Source organism: Cupressus sempervirens, chromosome 10, assembly GCF_028749045.1.
Source record: "Cupressus sempervirens isolate cs-2001-9-10 chromosome 10, ASM2874904v1, whole genome shotgun sequence".
Classification (NCBI taxonomy): Eukaryota; Viridiplantae; Streptophyta; class Pinopsida; order Cupressales; family Cupressaceae; genus Cupressus; species Cupressus sempervirens.
Window position 1 is genome coordinate 876,518,592 of NC_143127.1, and position 14,212 is coordinate 876,532,803.

The window sequence follows — 14,212 nt, forward strand, 5'->3', positions numbered from 1 at the left end:
GATTTATCCATCACAGTAAGGTGATCATTACACTCAAAGGAATCTCATTCAGCAAACCAAATTGTCAATTAGGGATCAGTCACTATTTTATCCTAATAGGTGGACCAGTTAAATCCTTTCATAAGGTATACTTAATAGTCTTTTGTAAATCTCTTTATCGAGTGTATACTTCATTGTATGTTTGTAAATCCTTTTGCAAGGTGGACCTAGCAGTCCTTAATTCTTCTAATAGGGCAAATCATCAAAAGTGATCATTGTAAGTCTTAACCAACCAAGTTTATACTATTGTACTAAAGCTTGTGGGTATTCTCCCCACCCTAGTTTTACTTTCTATTTGGAAGGTTTCTTGGTCACCATATTTTTGTCAAAGTGTTATGAATGTTCTAATGCTTTCAATTTTTCATGGATGCAATTAGTTCAAAATATGCATAAATGATTAATTGGTGAAATAAGATTAAGTTTTAGTGGTTACTAATTCATCTGTCCCATCTTAGTAACTTAGCCTATCATATATATTTCTAATAGTAAGATAAATCTTGCATCACCCAAAAATATTTTTATTTTCAGTATTTTCTATTTTAATAAGGACAGGTGGACAAGGGGTTACTATTTCTAAGAACTTGCTATTTTTAGTAATTTTTTCATAGGAGCTTGGAATGTTTTGATTTCTACATGAAGGTTCATTTTAGAAATATAAGTCTACCATGAAATCTCATTGCTCCAACTTAAGTATCAGAGAAGTTATCACATATTTTTGATGGAAAATTTTAGAGAAAATCATCAAGCTCACCATTGGAGGCCTTAGAGTGCCTGAATGAGGTCCAAAAACATGATGGAAGGGTGCTTGTGCAATTCTTAGCTTGTAGATTAGGAGCTGGAATTTCCAAAAAGTAGTTATAATAGCCAATTAGAGCAACATTTTGAGAGTTATGGCCTTCCAACATTAGGTGACCCAAAATTTCTAAAATAAATGTCAAAGATATATTTGGTCAACTCTATATGTATTGTTAGTGTCTATCATCCCTAGGTATTAAGATTAAATGTCTATAACCTTCCTGGGTGGCATAAAATTACCTATTTCAGAAAGGCTGAAACATTTTCTAGGACAAATCTAGGTGGTAGTTCACAACTTAGTCTTGTATATTACTATAATGAAGGTGTCCGTGTTGGTTAGCATATTGTACTTGTGAGTTTTGCAATTTCATATTTGCAAAGATAATAAGAAGTCCATTTTTTTTTTCACATTTGCTATTTTTTTCACTATGTGTTTATGGTATTAAGGGAGAGCATCCTTCATCAAGTGATATACTTGAGATAGAGTTCTTAAGTGTGTGGAAAAATCACTAACTGTGGCGCAATTCACACTAGGACTATGGTTTTGGCTAAGCATGTAGACAAATCAACAATTATGAGGTGGTTTACATTAGGGTTTTAGTGAAAGCACAAAAAAATCCTACATGAAGAGAGTGTAGTAGAAGAGTTGTAGGTATCACAATTAAGGATTTTGGAGCCCTCCAAAGACAAATGCAAGCATTGGAAAAACAAATACATAGTGGAATAAATATTCCCATAATGGAGGAAAGTGAGGATGAGGAAGAAGAAGAAGAAGAAAATGTCAAAAGCAGAAGTAGTTCTAAACCCAGAAGAAGAGAGGTTTTTTAAGGCCATCTCCAAGATTGGAAAAAGACCTAAGTTTAAGGTTGCCACATTTTTGGGAAATCTTAACATAGAGGAGTTGATCAATTGGATCAATGAAATAGAGGAGTACTTTGAGTATGAAGATATTGAGGATCCTGATAGGGTCAAGTTTGTGAAGCTGAAACTGAAGGGCCATGCCAAGATCTAGTGGCAAGAGGTTCCATTGGAGTGGACTAGAAAGGGAAATAAAAAATTCACTAGATGGGATTAGATGATAGCTAAACTAAATTGATAATTCATTTCTATAGATTATGAGCTTAATCTATTGAAGAAAATGCAAGAGTTGAAGCAAGTGGGAAAATTTGTTCAAGAGTATACCAAAGACTTCTACCAAGTTCTCATTAGAACCAACCATGTGGATGCTAATAAGGAGAAAGTGGCCTATTATCTTAATCGGTCAAGGTCAAGTATTTAGGATGAGCTAAGTCTGGTTAGAATGAATAGTATTGTGAGGCATAACAATTCTCTGTAAGAGCTGAGGAGAAATTGAGCAAAATGTTTAATAAAAAGAATAGTGGAAGAAGTCACAGTGGAATGTGTGGCTGACAATCTTATGGAGGTTATAATGATGATTAGAAGAAAATGGATGTGGTTGGAAGTAGTAGTAAAAAATAGAGGGGAAATAATTCTAATGGTTTCTATGATCAGAATAGTAAAGATCAAAGAGGAAGAGGTAGAGGACAAGGATCCAGAAGAGAAGGATTCTATGGGAAATATTTTCACTATGGAGAAGAAGGGCATAAAGAATTTGAGTTTTTCCAATGCCAAGGAAGGACAAATCAAAGAGTAGAAGTCCAGGCCAAAGTTGTACATATTGATGAAGATGCTAGATCATCACATTCTGAAAATGCTAAAAGAGGAGAGGTCCTAGTTAATAGAAGAGTCTCGATGAGTGGTGAGAATGAACCTAATCAAAGAAGGAGTTTGTTTCACACTACGTGAAAATGTGAAGATGAGTGTTGTGATGTAATCACTGATGGTGGAAGTACCAAAAATTTGGTGTTAGAAATAATGATCACAAAGCTGAAGGTGAAAAGGAAGAAACACCCACATCCATACTATATATCCTAGGTGCAAGATGACCATAAGGTCATGGTCAATGAGTAGTGCTTAGTGAAGTTCAAGATTGGAAGCTACTAGGATGAGGTACTATGTGATATCATACCTATGGACATATGTCATGTGTTTCTAGTTAGGTCAAGGAAGTTTTATAGGCATGTTGTACAAGATGGGCAAGCAAATACCTACACTTTGACCAAGGATGGCCTAAAGCATAAGTTGAAGCCATTGAAGAAGAAAGAAGAAAAGGTATGTAGTGTTGGTAGAATATGTTTTGTTGATGGAAAAGAGTTTCGCAAAGGTATGAAGCACAAGTAGATGTGTTTTTCTATGATTCCAAAGAATAGTAAAGAAAAAGTAGAAGAGGTACCTGCAAAAGTTATAGATATGTTGGGAGAGTTTTTTGATATTGTATTAGATAATTTACCTAATGGATTTCCCCTAGTGAGGAAGCTCCGTCGCAAGATGGATTTGGTTATAGGAGCTAGTTTTCCAAAAAAGGCAGTGCATAGAATGACTCCAACAGAAAGTGAAGAATTTAACTAACAAGTTCATGAGTTGTTGTAGAAAGGGTTGATTTGAGAGAGTCCAAGTCCATGTGTTGTACCAGTTGTATTAGCACCAAAGAAGAATGGAGAATGGAGCATGTGCACAGATTCTCATACTATCAACAAGATCACAATCAACTAAAAATTTCCATTTCCAAGGATGGATGATATTATGGACAGTATGAGTGGAGCTAAGTATTTTACAAGGATAGATTTGAAGAGTGGATACTATCATATTTGCATTAGAGATTGAGATGAATAGAAGATTACTTTGAAGACAAGGGAAGGACTATATGAGTGGTTAGTCATGCCTTTTGGACTAACCAATGCACCAAGCACTTTAATGAGGCTCATGAATGAGATACTGAAGGATTTTCTAGGTAAGTTTATCATTTTTTACCCAAATGATATTTTAATCTTTAGTAAGACATTGGAGGAGCATTTGATTCATATTCAAAAGGTGTTTGATAGATTCAGGGAAGAAAAGTTGCTAATAAACCTAAAGAACTACAATTTTGTAAAGGAGTTGGTGTACCTAGGATTTGTATCCTTAGTAGAAGGTCTAAAAATGGATCCATTGAAAGTAAAGGCTATCCTTGAATGGCCTACTCCAAGGAATGTGACAGAGGTAAGATCTTTTCATGGATAGACTAGGTTTTACAGAAAGTGCATAGAGGTTTTAAGAGTATTTGTGGACCCTTGACTAAAACAATGAGAGGGGATACAAAAGAATTTAAGTTGTATGTAGGAGCAGATAAGAGTTTCAATTTGTTGAAACAAAAAGTTACTGAGCAACCTATTTTAGCACTTGTAGATTTTACCAAGTTGTTTCAAGTAGACAGTGATTCTAGTGGTACTACAATAGGAGTTGTTTTGAGCCAAGAAGGTAGACATGTTTCTTATTTTAGTCATAAATTGAATGATGCAAAAGGAAATTATTTTTTTAACGTTCAAGAATTTAATACTATAGTTTAAGCATTGAAGAAGTGGAGACACTATCTTCTTCCTAAGGAACTTTTTATGGATACTCATCATCAACCTTTTCAATATTTGACTAGTCAAGGAAAATCAAACCAAAGTCATTTGAAGTGGGTTGTTTTTTTGTAGAGTTATACATTTATTTTGAAAAAGAGGAGTGGGAAGTCTACCACAGTTGTAGATTCTCTTTTTAGAAGAAAAGTTTTTTTGGCATAAATGTAGATAGAGGTGGTTGGGTTCAAGGAACTTAGTAATTTGTACCTAGATGATCCTAATTTTGGTGAAGCATGGAAGGCTTTCAAAGAACTTGTTACACTTGACAAGAAAAAGTGGTTAGTTTTCATGATCTAGGATAGTATGTTGTTCAAAGGAAGCTAGTTGTGCATTCCTAGACATTCAATGAGAGAGAATCTCATCAAGGAGAACCATAGTGGAGGATTGCCTTGACATTTTGGTAGAGATAAAACCATAGCTTTGGTTGTTGAGAATTATTACTAGCCATAGTTGTTGAAAGATGTGAAGAAGTTTTTATAGAGTTAGAGTATGTTAGATGGTGAAAGGAGTGAAGCAAAATATAGGATTGTATCAGCCATTACCTGTACTAAAGAAGCCATGGGAGGATGTCAACATGGAATTTATTCTTCGATGATCGAGGGCATAATGTGGGCATGCTTTTTTTTTTTTTGTGGTGATTGACAAGTTTTCATAGATGGCACATTTTATTCCTTGCAAGAAGACTAGTTATGTTGTTCATGTGGTAGAGTTGCTTTTTCGAGAAGTGGTGAGACTATATGGTCTACTAAAGAGTATAGTTTTAGATCAATATAGAATTTTTTTTGGGTATTATTGGCATACATTGTGGAAGAAGTTGAAGACAAATTTGAAGTTCAATTCATCACATTGTCCATAGATTGATGGAAAAATAGAAGTGTTGAATAGGAGTTTGGGAAATTTATTGACATGTTTGATTGGAGACAAGGCAAAAGGATGGGATATGATTTTACAATAGGTATAATTTGCATACAATAATTTTGTCAATAGGAGTACTAGTAAATCACCATTGCAGATTGTATATGGGACTAGTCCTAGAAATGCTTCTAAATTAAGATAGTTGGATAAAGGAGAGATAAGTAATCTTAAAGAAAAAGAATTTTCTGAACATTTGAAGAATATCCATGAGAAGGTGATGAAGAATATCATAAATATGAATACACAATACAAGGCAAAGGAAAATGTGAAAAGGAGGTATAAGGTATTTCATATTGGAAGTGAAGTCAAGGTTCTTTTGAGAAATGAGCATTTTCTAATGGGTACATATAATAAGATGAAGATGAAAAAGTTTGGACTATGCAAGAAAGTGAAAAGGCATGAATCTACAAATTCTTACGAAGTTGAGTTGCATGTTGAATTGAATATTTCCCCAATATTTAATATTTTAGATTTGATAGAGTATTATGAAAGAAGTGATGGAGATGAAGTTACAAAAGCTCAGTGGATTATTCTAGCAGCTAGTTCGACTACATAGGATATTGAGGAGATATTGGATAGTTGTATTAGCAAAAGTACAAGGAACAAAACTTATGAGAAATACTTGGTCAAATGGAAAGGGAGTCGAGTAGAGAATTCATCAAGGCTAGTAGTTAAGGATGTTAACTATCTTGGTTTTCCTCTGAATACCTAAGATGTGACAAAGTCACTTTTGAAATTACCCCTAGTGTCTAATGTAGGAGCATCCTAGGTGTAAGAGAAATTTTACATCACCCAAAAAATATTTTTGTTTTCAGCCTATTCTATTTTAATAAGGAGTAGTAGATAGGGGGTTATTATTTCTGGGAACTTGCTATTTTTATTAAGTTTTTCATATGAGCTTGAAATGTTCTAATTTTCTACATGAAGGTTCGTTTTAGAATTAAAACTCTACCATAAAAATATTATTGATCTAGTGTAAGTATCAGAGAAATTATTGCACATTTTTTATGGAAAAGTTTGGAGAAAAATCTTCACACTCATTTTTGGAGGCCTTAGAGTCCCTGGATGACGTCTAAAAACTTGATAGAAGGACACTTGCACCATTGTAAGTCTTTAGATCAAGAGCTAGCATCTCTAAAAAGTGGTTATAATAGCCAATTGAAGCAACAGATTGAGAGTTAAGGCCTTCCAAAGATGGGCTACTGGAAATTTCTAAAATAAATGTCAAAGATGTATTTGGCCAACACTATATGTATTGTTAGGGTCTATTAGCCCTAGGTATTAAGATTGAATGTCTAGAACCTTCCCAAGTGGCATAAAATTACCTATTTAAGAAAGGCTTGAACATTGTCTAGGACAACTCTAGGTTGTAGTTCACAACTTAGTCCTATAGATTACTTTAATGAAAGTACAGATGTGGGTTAGCATATTGTAGTTGTGAATTTTGAAATTCCTCATTTGCAGCGATAGTAAGAAGTCTATATTTTGTTCTCACATTTGTTGTTGTTTCTTTGTTTTTATTATGTGTTTATGGTATTAAGGGGGAGCACCCTTCATCAATAGGAGTAACACTATTTTATGTTAGCATCTTAACAAGGAGAAACCTTGGGTTATCATTCTATAATCATATATCGTATGGTTTTGTATCCATTGATCTCTAATTCATTTATCCTCAAGTAGTGTGATCTTAACTAACACCTTGAGTAATGCATAAAATTTTGATCTTGAGATGATTGTTCTTGTGTACAATTATTCGTGGATCTTTCTAGCAATTCTTGTTTCATGTGTGGACCTATATCTTGGCTCATCCATTCTTATATTCTTAGGTGTTTGATCACTCATCCTATCTTTGAGGGTCATGCCTATTTGTGTAACATGCTTTGTAATTGATTAAAATTTTGATTTCTTTTGTGCTTTAACATATGTATCATGATGGATATATATGTAATATTAACAATGTATCAAGAAGGTAGGACATAATACGGAGATCTAGAGGTTAAGATCTTGTGCATTTGTGATCACATATTTGATTAGCTCTATAATTGAAGATTGTAATTGGGTAGGCATGTTGTCCAATACAGTTGAACATAAATTGACATTAGATCTATATATAAACTATTAAGGGGGAGTTCTTATTCTTCAACATCCTTCCCATAGTGCTCCTCATTGGTGGCCTAGTCTTCATCTTATTTCTTTATCACTTTTTTCAAGTTTCTTCTACTTGTGTCTACACCAAACAAGGTTCGTTCAATGATCCCATTGAACACCTTGCAGAGAGAGTAAATAGAATTTCAAAATTCACTCTTGAGATTCTTAGTCAACATAATAGAACCCTCAAGAGAAATAATTTTTGTTTTTACATCATCAACCTAGACCTAGAGGAATGTTTGAGAACATCTAACATCATGAATAGGGTAAGGTGGAACACTTTGCAAGAGTTCATTTCTAGAATGGGGAGGATGATTTCACACCATATTAAGAATGCCATCATGCTCATCCAAATTAAACATCACCTCAATAAATTTTTCTTTTGACTCTTTCTCTAGTTCTAGAGCCTTAACCACATGATCTTCATCGTAAGTGTTTTATATAGTTTCTTCTTCTTAGGGTTCATACTTGAACATTTCTAACAGATTTTTTTCCTCTATATTTTTACCTTTTGTATCTTTATTATAAATACTCTCAAATCTTTTTCCCCCATAACTCAATTTACTCTTTGATTCTTCCATACATCCCATACCATCCTATTTATGCTTCTTGTTATTAATATCAATAGAAGTGCTAGTTTTCTTACCCTTTTATTACTACTCGTGGCTTTAGAAGTGGTGGGCTTGACGGTGAAACTTTTCCTTTTTTGAGGTGTTGTTTGAAGTAGAGAATCCTCAAGGGAGCCCTCTTCTTCAAGGTCATCCAATTTTTCTTCACCTTCTTCAGGATATTGGGGTTTTACCTTTTACTAGAGTGATTGGCCTTTTACTGAAAGGCGACACTATTTATGGGAGGGAAATATTCTATAAGAGCTCAATTTCAACAATCCTCTTAGTAGCTTTCATAAAGAACATTTATTCATGTTGAGGGTAGAAAAGAATATGACTTCTAAACAAAGGATTCTTAAATTTATGTTGATAACAAACATAGAAAAATCCCTCATGGAGAAGAGGGGATGCCCAATTTTCAAACCTAGAGCTCAAAGGTGAAAAGATAGAGTAGGGCATATTAATCCTATTGCCATTTCTCAAATGGTATAATATGGGAAATGGCAGCCATGGAAGGCAGTATACCTTCCTTTGAGAGTGAAACACTTTGTCAGAAGGGAATATGGAGAAACTAAGGATAAATCACCATACGCATTATCATGTGTCATAAAAAAATGCTTCACTCAGTTCTTATAGAACTTCTTCATGTAAAATTTGTAGTCCCCTATGCTTTGTTGTTTTACTTTTCCACCCTTAGACTTGAGACTATTACATTTGAAAATGAGCTCAAGAATCTCTTGAAATTTAATGCTCCTAATGGTAACTTTACCTTAGTGCTAGGAATTTGAAAATTTAGAGATAACATGCTATCATGCACCTTCATGTCTTATAAATATGGCATCAGGTCATCTCTAGTGAAGATATCTTAGAGCTCACTATTGTGGAATAATTTCTAATAATCCATAGGTTTGAACATCTTCAATTTTCCCCACATACATTTTATTTTACATAGAATCAAGTGCTTATTGACACACACATGAGACCCACTACTACTAGGAATTGTAAAAAAAAAAAACAAAAAAAAACCCTAATTCTTGGCCAATGCAATTTTGAAAATAGATTATTGAAATCTTGTCCCACAATAATGACACGTTATCTTTTAATCTAAAGAGCTACTTGACAAAGATTTTTTAGACTATATATATTATGTTTAATTTTATGAAGTCCTTCAATCAAGAGCTCAATTAAATTTCCCTTCACATAATCAATAATATGGTGATGATTGTTATGATCCCCCATAGTTTATTTCCCAATGTGCCAGATAGGCATCCAGCTAACTTTAGCATCCAAATAGGAGTACTAAGTGTAAATGAGGTACAAAATATTTTAAATATTAAATCAAAGCATGGGGAAATTCAAAATGTAGTTAGCATTATCAAATGGTTTATGAGGGTTCATACATAAAGCCTTAATATTACCTCTCATTAGTATAGTTGAAATATTATTACAAGGGTGATAATAAAATTTGTGAATTTTCAATTTTGTTCAACCTATCATTTAAATGAATATGATCAAAGCAATTACCTCTCAAGATTCATCCTAGATTATAAAGTCCCCACCAACTAAAAAGACAATTATCAATTGTTGTAATTATTTAATCAACTAAGTTAAAGCTATTCAAATTTTCATAAGATTTTCTTTCTCAATGGTGTTGCCTCTTATGTGTAGGGTGATTTTGTCAATGAAAATCTCTCAAGAAAATTTATCAAGTTATAAATTTTTTTTTCATGAATAGTCTCAAACTTTTCTTTTTGACTTCTTCCACAAAGAAGCCTTTTTGTGAAATGTAATATTTTTTTGGTTTGAATTATGTGGCCAATATATTGATCGATTTAATTTGGAATGTACCTTACAGATGCCAACTATGTCTCTTCATCTTATTTGTGTTCTTGAGAATTTTAGTCTATATTCTTGTGGGCATCAATGCCATAATCTAACTTCATGGCACTCACAAAACATCATAAATTTGTGTATTAGTAATTTGTTTTGTGTATTCAAAAATGTTGTAATCCATATTCTCTGATATGTTCTTCATTTTCAATCTAGACATTTGTTTGAGTATGTTGCGAATTGTTGTTGTTTTTTCTTAACTCGCCTTATGAAGAGTTATCATGAAAGAGTTACAATGACCATTGTAACTTTTCCATTGCCAAGATGTAAAATTCATTATATTTTGTATACATAAAACTTATAGGTGTCACTAGGAGGTTTTTGTAATCTCAAATTTCCTATATCATTTATGTTGTTGAGATTGTATTTTGAGGTTGGACTTGATGATAGTACAACATAAGTAAATCTATAGTTGAAGAAAAGTCAGTAGAGTTTAGGATCATAGTTATTGAGATTGTATTATGAGGTCAGACTCGATGATTGTATAGTATTAATAAAACTATAGTTTAAGAAAAGTCAATAGAGTTTGTGAAGAAATATAAATCAAAATCTTAAAATTTTTCTTAGCACGTGAAGGTACTGAGTGCCACTTTTGCTCAACACATGAAGGTGTCATGTACTAGTCTTGCTTGGCAGGAGTGGATGTCGAGTGGTAGGAGGGTCCCGAGTGAACTCAACATAAGAGGTAGCCAAGTGAACTCAGCACACAAAGGGGAACTCAACACAAGAGTTTCCAAGTGAGCTCGGTAGTGGGGATGTTGAGTGAGCTCAATCATCACTGCACGGGGAAGCTCAGCAATAGAAGATGCCAAGTGGAACTCAGCAACAACAATAAGGAGAGAACTTTGTAACAGACTAGACTGAGTAGACAGTATAATAGGCTTCTGTTAACACATAGTAGCCCAAAGGATGAAGCTTCCAAACATGAACTTATCAAATGCACAAAGCATGAAATAGTGAATAGAAGACGAGGAAAAAAAGATATGTATGCCTGCTTTCTTGCTTGCTTATATTCTATTCAACTTAAACTATTACAAAATCTAGGAGCATTCGGCTTCAACCAGAAAACTTAAAAAACTTCAAACTACAGATCAACTCAATACTTTAAACTTGCAGCTCTAATGGCTACATACAATAACGCTTAGAGCAATCACTGATTCATAGGAAAAAAAACAACAATAACAACTTACAGAATGACAAAGTATCCAACATGTGAAACCCTTCTACCTTCTGAACCCTTTTCTTCTAATCTACTAATTTATTTGCTTCTTTGCAACTAAATAGATCCTTCTCTCTACTCTACAACTAGTCCCTCTACATCAACCTTCTATCTCTAGTTGAATGGATATGATCATTCCTTTTTGTCTTACTAGAAAAGATGTTTTCCCTCTCATTTTCAAACTCACCTACCCGCATTAAGTTTCCTAACCATTCTGCAGGCCATTAGGAGGTAGGTGAGCATTTGGCTCTAGGGGCAACCAACTGCAACATTAAGTATTCCAACACTCCCCCTTTTGTCTCAAGCCAAAAAAAACAAGGATCATTGTTGATCCACAAAAACTACACCAAGACTCTCTCTTAGGTGTACAAAACTTCCAATGCCTAATGGCTTTGTGAAAATGTCTGCTAGCTGCTGCTCAGACTTACAAAATTCCATCTTGATATCCCAATTCTCCACTGACTCTCTGATGAACTAATATCTAATCTCTATATGCTTGCTTCTACCATGGAAGATTGGATTCTTGGACAATGCAATTGAGGAGATGTTGTTACAATAAATTGTAGTTTCATCCTCTTTCCTTTCATTCAAATCTATCAAGACCCTTCTTAACTAAATAGCTTGACATGCTACTACATTTGTAGCTATGTATTCAGCCTCTACTATAGATTGAGCAACAATAGGTTGATTCTTCGATGTCCATGAAATTGTATCCAATCCCATATGAAACATATATCCAGAAGTGCTCTTCCTATCATCTAGACTTCCAGCCCAATTTCTATCCGTGTAACCAACCAACTTGAAATAATTTTTTACAATATAAAAAATACTAAATTCCCTTGTACCATTCACATACCTTAGGATCCTCTTTCCTACTTTCCAATGGGAATCCTTTGGTGTTTCAATAAATTTGGAAATTAAATTTACTGAATGCATTACATCTGGCCGAGTTGTAGTCAAATACATCATGCTTCCATCCATACTTTTGTATAGTGTTGGATTCACACTCTTGCTACAATCTACCTTGCTCAACTTCTGACCTACTTTTGTTGGTGTTGGGGTTGCCTTACTATTTTTCAGTTTGAATCTCTCCAAGATTTTCCTTGCATATTTTTCTTGATAGATGAAGATGCTAGCATGCATCTTTTTTACTTCTATGCCTATAAAGTACTTCAAGAGACCTAGATCTATCATTTCAAATTCATTCTTCATGACCTCTTTGAACTCACCAATTAGGAAATTGTCATTTCTAGCGAAGATTAAATCATCAACATATAAGACAACAATCAAAACATTACCATTCATTGCCTTGATGTACAATGTGGGTTAACCATCACTTTTTCTAAAGCCATTTCTCATCAAATATGATTCTATCCTACCATACCATGTTCGTGGAGCTTTCTTGATCCCATAAAGAGATCTCTTCAATCTATAAAATTTGTTCTCTTCACCTGTAACTTCATAGCCAGGTGGCTGCTCCACATATACTTCTTCCTTCAATAGATCATTTAGGAAGGTACATTTCACATCCATCTGATATACCTTCCATTTGTCCTGGGCTGCAATTGCTATGATACCATGCATGGTTTCCATTTTTGTAACTAGGGAATATGTCTCATCATAATCTTTGCCATACTGCTACTTGTACCCCTTGACCACTAAACGTGTCTTATGCCTATCTATTTTTCCTTTAGCATTGTACTTGGTCTTATAAACCCATTTCACTCCAATTACATGTTTCTTGGGAGGCAATGTAGTTAACTCCCATGTCTCATTCCTTTCAATAGCATCTATTTCCTTATCCATGGCATTACACCATTTCTCATCATTCATAGCTTCCTCAAAATATATTAGATCACTATGAGAAAATAACGCAAAAATTACACTCATCATAATCTTCATCATACCTTTCATCTTGGTATATCTCCCTTAGACTCTTGGTCTTTCTTGGAAATAAGGAGGTGAGAGTGGGATTTGAATTCTTAGTATTGCTGCCACCATTATTCTATACACTAGCCCAAGGCTATCTTTATGTGCTTGGAGCTAATGCCTGACATGTTAGGGACTGCTTGCTTTTTTGCCTCTATATGCAAACTATGTTTGCTACTCCATCTTCTTGCTGATCACTAATGTCATCTTCTTCCTCTTCAATGGTAGGCATTTTACTTGAAGTGCTTTAGGATTCATCTATTGAGACATCCCATGATTGATTTTCAAGAAACTCCACATCTCTTGAAATGATGATCTTCTTGTCCATTGGATCATATAGTCTATAGGCCTTTGATTCTGAGCTATACCCTATGAAGATGCAGTTCACACCTTTGTCATCCAGCTTTTGCCTTTCTTCCTTAGGCACATGTGAATATGCTACACATCCAAACACTATTAAGTGCTCAATTGTCCATCTGCCCTTGACCAAGCTTCAAGAGGTATCTTATCATGAACAGACTTTGTACAACACCTGTTGATCAAGTATATTTCTATTGCTATAGCTTCTCCCCAATATTCAATTGGGAGTCCCTTTTCTTTCATCATGCTCCTTGCCATTTCAACAATGGTCCTATTTTTTCTCTCAGCCACTCCATTTTGCTACGAAGTATAGTTGGTTGTCAGCTCTTTTCTTATGTCATTTTTCTTTCAAAAATTTACAAACATATTGGAGGTATACTCCCCTCCTCTATCTGATCTAAAGACCTTAATTTAATGTCCACATTCTTTTTCAGCCTAGGTCTTTAAATTCTACAAATTTTTCAAGAGCTTCAAATTTATTCTTCAAGAAATACACACATGTCCTACGGCTGAAATCATCTATGAATGTCATGAAATAAGTACTCCCCCCAATAGAAGTAGTTTGCATAGGGCCTACCAAATCAAAATACACCAATTCTAATGGTGCTCTAGCCCTTCTAGAATTTTTATAATTAAAGGGAAGCCTATGTTGTTTACCCAATATACAAGCCTCACACTTGTCATATGAATTTACAATGTTTGGCAAGTCATTTACCATTATTTTCTTAGACAACAAATTTAAACCAGGAAAGCCAAGATGTCCATACCTGAGATGAGATGCCAAAGCTTGGAGGGGTCTTCAATCT